The sequence below is a fragment of the Centruroides sculpturatus genome, unplaced genomic scaffold, assembly GCF_000671375.1.
Source record: "Centruroides sculpturatus isolate CEXI.00-Female unplaced genomic scaffold, Cexi_2.0 scaffold1327, whole genome shotgun sequence".
Lineage (NCBI taxonomy): Eukaryota > Metazoa > Arthropoda > Arachnida > Scorpiones > Buthidae > Centruroides > Centruroides sculpturatus.
Window position 1 is genome coordinate 141,422 of NW_019385759.1, and position 5,783 is coordinate 147,204.

The 5,783-nt window shown below is 31.5% G+C and overlaps 1 long non-coding RNA gene across 1 annotated transcript; it reads left to right on the forward strand.

Moving 5' to 3' along the window:
• Window positions 1-2,504: 2,504 nt before the first annotated feature.
• LOC111641846 lies at window positions 2,505-3,490 on the forward strand. Its single transcript, XR_002759481.1, has 3 exons — window positions 2,505-2,720; window positions 2,797-2,939; window positions 3,016-3,490. It is a non-coding gene; the product is annotated as an uncharacterized LOC111641846 (long non-coding RNA).
• Window positions 3,491-5,783: the final 2,293 nt, after the last annotated feature.

Consider the following 5,783-nt stretch of genomic DNA (forward strand, 5'->3'; position numbering starts at 1 on the left):
TCATATATAATTTAATTCAAAGAACAAAACAACCGAATCTTATTCGAAATAGTATTCTTTATCGAGGAATAAGCGTATTTTGTACACCAGTTCTTTATCGATCCAAGAAAATATCTCTAATCCAAATTCTTCGTTCGAATCTTCTAACTAAATAAAGCAAGCCGTACAAAACAAAATTTGTAAACACGTGGTTATCGACAATATCGGTATCATTAGCCATCTTGAATACTGAACGCATGCGCCGAAATGTAAGCGGATTACCACTTGTATGGCTGTGCTGCCGCGAGGCGAAGATGCGTTTGAGACACCGCTTTTCCTTGCCGCGCCGCATGTGTGCATCCGGCTTGCTTCTACTGTTTTTCGATACACGTCACAATTGAATTTAAGTCAAATTAATTAATAAAAATTGCAAAAATTAACATTCACTTAATGACCCACGAATCTGTTAAAGGTGCTTAACACGAATTAAATAACAGAAATTTATTAATATAATCTATTACAATATTAATATTTCATTTATTATTCATTATTAATTTTTTTCTTTTTAATTGAAGTTGTTTGTTTCTTCAAGTGGGAGAGATTTCTTTTTCATAAATTCTTTATTTTATTTTAAAAATAAAAAAATTCCTTTAGATATAAAATTTTTAAAGATTTGTTTTTTTGTACTATTCATTTTGAACATTATAAAAAGTTATTTCTAATTTTACGTTCTAAATTACTATCCACTGCCCACCAGTGGCCAAGCTGTTTTATTTTCTGAACACTGGTGAGTTCGCGCCTGGCCCGGACAGGCTGGACACGTGGAGCTTTCCAGGTTTTCTCCACGTCTGTAACGCCTGAATAGGTACCAGTTACTCTTATAAGACCACCCGGAAGGCATTAAAATTATAAAAAACTTACCTGTCGCCAACCACCAAACCACATTCCGGACAAATTGTGTCGCCGGCACTGTAGTCTTCGATCAATGCCACGTCGGGATGGTAAGGACACACTACTTTTGCCATGGAATTTCTGAAAAGATTGTAATTTTATTGTTTTGATAAAAAAACTTAAATCTTTTTTCATTTTATAATATTGTAAATGACACTGGCACGAACATGTATAATATTTGAAGAAATTGCATAAATTTCAATCCATTTTCAAATTAATCACACATGCTTAAGAGCAAAACAAATATGTCAATAAAAAACAAGAAAATTGCCTGTTTTCAATTCATAATAAATACCTCGCACTTCAAATGTTAGAGTTTAAATACTAAATTTAACAATAATTTACTTCTGAGTTCTAACGATGCTTTAAAGTTTGAACAGCACACGATGAAATAAAAGCACTTGAAGCATAAATGTGCTGTTGTGTGCCAACTCTTTCAACACATTCAGATGTTTTTTACATTAGTGCTTTTTTTACGTCGCCCCCAAAAATCTCTGTGTGTTTAGGACAACTATTAGAGAGACTTAAGAGATGTCTTAAGAGAGCAAAATTACAAGAAAAGGCCCCATGCAGTAGGATAAACTTTTACCTTTATATAAATTACCGGACATACGATCTTTCGACTTTTTCATTTGATGAAATAGTTAATACTTTGCGATTATTTTAATTAAAATCTCTAGAGTCCGCAAAATAAACGTTATATTAATATTTTCCTAAGTTATATTAATATTTTTCTAAGTTATATAATTTGAGTCATACAGCTATCGTAACTACGTATATATTGACGAAAATTTCGTACTTACCGTATAGAATGTATCAAAAAATATACGAAGTAACACAATGAAGAGATTTCAAAAGGTCTTGACTCTTCAAAATTCTTTAACCAAATGAACAGTAAACGTTTGAAGCCTCTGTTTCAAACCTTTCTATCTCAAAAGGAAACGATGAACTTTCACCCCTGCTAATAGTAAACTAGTCCATCGCCTAACAAGAGTGCCTTAATTACTGGGTGTAGAAGTAGGCTACTTATTGTGTTAGAGCAGTGTTTCTCAACGGGGGGCGATATCGCCCCTTGTGGGCGTTTTCCATGTTGAGGAGGCGATTAGTAACGATTTATATTTTGGAAGGGCGAAAAACAATTTTCTGGGCGATATAGTAAAACATTATATTAAAAATAATTAGATATTTTATTCGTTATATCGTACAATAATTAAACAAATGACATTATACTAGTCACTATTCTATTCCTTGCTATAAAGCCTTGAGAAAGTTTAATGTATGAACAAAAGTGTTTAAAATTGCCATTTGTCTGTAAAGGTTAGATACTTAGTTACTGTCTATTACAAAAATTATTGTTGTTACTTTAATTAAATAAGTAAGGGCTTTAATCGTTCGCTTTATTCATCAAATAACAAAATTTATATTTTTAAATTAAATGTTAATTCCGTGTCAACAGTGCTGGGCAAGCGATCTTTGTCTAGTGATGCCGAAAGAATTAAACGAATAAATATTGAAAATAATTTACGTATTTAATTCTCGAGAAACACAAAACGTATCTATTTTTTTGCAGTGCCATTATGAACAGTAGAACAAGTACAAACGATGAATCTCCAACATCTTCTCTATGCCAAAGTGAAGTTGTGTATATATTAGGAAATATGATCGACATAGTTCAACCTATTCTTCAATATTTAGGAGACGACGACTTAAAAAGGTGCCAATGAGTGTGTAATTTGTGGAAGGATGTTGTCAGACAGATCATGGCAAAAAGAGTGAGACTCGTTAATAAGGTAAAATTATCAATAAGTACATTCTTAAAGTAATTACTTGTATTTAATATTTAAAATGCTCGTTCTTGTATTATAGATATTTTCCTGGAATGTGACGACAGACTCCATTCTTCATCAGTCCGTTTTGTATTCTCGAATTAAAAGAAACAACGACAAATATCTCGTAGCAGAAATTAACAGAAAAGATATGCTAATATGAATCGTGTAAATCAATGCGCGGTAAGTATATATCAAATACGTACGAAGTTTTACTATTTGATTAGAAATTTTCTGAAAATTTAATTATTGATTTTAGAGGCCGAGAGTATATAGAACAGAAATTTAAGTATTTGTATACATTCACAAACGTAGCAATAATTCCACCATATTCAGGCTTTCGATTGCATTGTTTTCAATTCAGTTCTAAAGAACTTGAAAAGTACAGAGCAAATGGAATGAAGAATTGGACAGACCTCATACATATAACTACAGACCAATTAAAGTCCGTTTCGTGGTATGTGGATGGAAGTGTGGACAAATTCTTCCAGAAAATTACGACGTCATACGCTACAGCTGGAATATCCTGCTTTGATACAAGCCCAGCGAATTACAAAGGCAATTCTTTGTAATTGTCCTTTAGAAAGTATTTTTCTTAGTTTCTTCTATTATTTAATTAATTTAATGCCGATTTTTATTCTTTCGATATAAAGTACGTCCCTAAAGTACACGAGGAATCACGCTACATTTTATTATGCCTTCTGGTTATCCGTGGCTTATAAGGATACTGAGATACTGGGATACTGGTCATAGTATGGTTTAACCGAAAAGAATAATTTGTATTATATATATATAATGTAAAACTATGTATAACGAATGAATTTTGATTTAAAAATTAGAAGAGTAACTTATTTTTATTTCATCGAATATAATTAAATTAACTTTAGTTTAGCTTTGCCAGTAATTAATTACAATGTTTAACGTCATTCACTGAACATCGAATCTAAAATTTTCCCAGAGTTAAAACAATAGCACCACCTGCAGAGAAAAGAGCCTTTCTTGGATAGCAGTTCTACGAATCAAGTAAACCACTTAGGACAATAAACAGGAACACCTGGAATAAATGGACCGAAAGACTTCCTGTCTTTCGGTCCATTTACCCCAGATTATTTTTACGTGTTTTAGCTGGCAACACTAGATCGTCCATGAAAGGGAGCCAGTATTTAAACGAGGCTTAATTTTCTAATTTTTAACGATACAATAGCGACGATTATTATTTTTAAAAATTTTTGTTAGGCTTAACATCGATGAAAATTCAACGTGAAGTAGGTTAATAGCGATATACTAATATACTAATTACATGGGATATAATAATATACTACACTAATAATGGATTTTTTCATACTTTTCGGTTATCCGACTTTTCAATTATCCGACCAACTCCAGTCCCCAATTGTGTCGGATTATCGAGACTCTACTGTATGTCTATATGTATTTAAAGGAAATTTGATAAACAATAAAATCACGTGCTATACAGTGCTTATACTAAAAATGCTTCTCTACCTTTTAGTGTTTTTTTTTTAGTAATCTAAGTAATGATAAATCATTCTGAACAGCTTGATTTTTTGAGGAATAAATAGCCGACAGTGCACTGCAGAATATTTATTTTGTTCCATAGTTTACGAAAAAAGGCTAGCATCTAATCATTTCCCTTGCTTGCATCTGCTACAAAGTCTCAAATGCGCAGATTAACTTAGGGGACAGACCGTTACAATCACATGAAACTACTTTTCGCTTATAATAAGCAGTGAAACTCCATTGTTAGAGTCAACACTACATGCTATCAGTGCCCTCTAATAACGGTAGTGTAGAGACTCGCTCATTGCCAGATTATATAGACTATTATTAGAATTGCTTTTTCATTTTTTTTCTTATATATATATATGTTACTGTGAATGACCGAAATGGGGGGAATGTCAACATTCACACAGTTGTTTGTGGTGAATGTCAACATTCAGACAGTTGTGTGTGTCTACATTCACCGGCGAATGTCGCCATTCACAAATATTGGTCTTTCACAGTAACATATATATATAATAAAGATGGTTTCATTAAATTCCTATCCATTTAATATTTAAAGGCTGTATAATAGTCTTTAACATTGTATTACTTACGATTATATTGCTTTCTAAAAGAAAAAGAAAGAAATATCTAGACAAGAATATTGAAACTGTTATTTTGTTTATTCTTTAAACTTCTGTACAGTGCATTTGTTTAATAGAATTGCACAATTAGGGTTTCTCAAACGGGATCCCGGGATCCCGGTTGTTTTTTTAACCCGGGAAATATCCCGGGATATTTTTCTTATCCCGGGAAATCCCGCAAATTTCTTAAAAATTCACTTTTTTCTTNGCCAATGATAACCTTTTGCGAAAAAAAAAATTGAATATATTAATCACACTCAATCAGTTCTTTTAGTGCTTTTAAACCCCTGTTTTTTATTGTTTCTTGCAAATTTTTTAATTGGTTACATTTTTTTGTATTGATTTATTCAATTTCTTCATATAAATTTTTAAGCATAATTTTGCTGACAAATGAACTATTTTGGACATCCGAATTTCATTATGTATATTACAAGTTTATTGTGATATTATTTAGAAATATTGTGTTTAAAGTTTCTAAAATATTGCTTTTGTACATAAACTCAGTAAGAACTATATCAGAAATATAAGCCAATTTTCAGAAACATTTTAAAAAAGAATTAGTAGGATAAGTAAAATCGTCATCCACATTACTATTCCTATATTCTTTAAAATGTGTGTACATAGTTTTTTCTGTTAATGTTTTTGTTTCATCTAAAGTGATTTAAAACATTCGTTATATTTAAATCATCTAGAGCAGGGGTGTCCAACGTTTTTGTTCCTCTGGGTCACATTGGAAGAAGTCATGGAGTTTTGGGCCACAAGTATATTATATATTCTTGTGGCCCAAGTAAATTTTGGCTTAACCCTTAAATATACAAGTATATTTAAGGATTAGCATATTCTAGATTATAGTAATAAGATTATTACACAAACACGTTGTTTA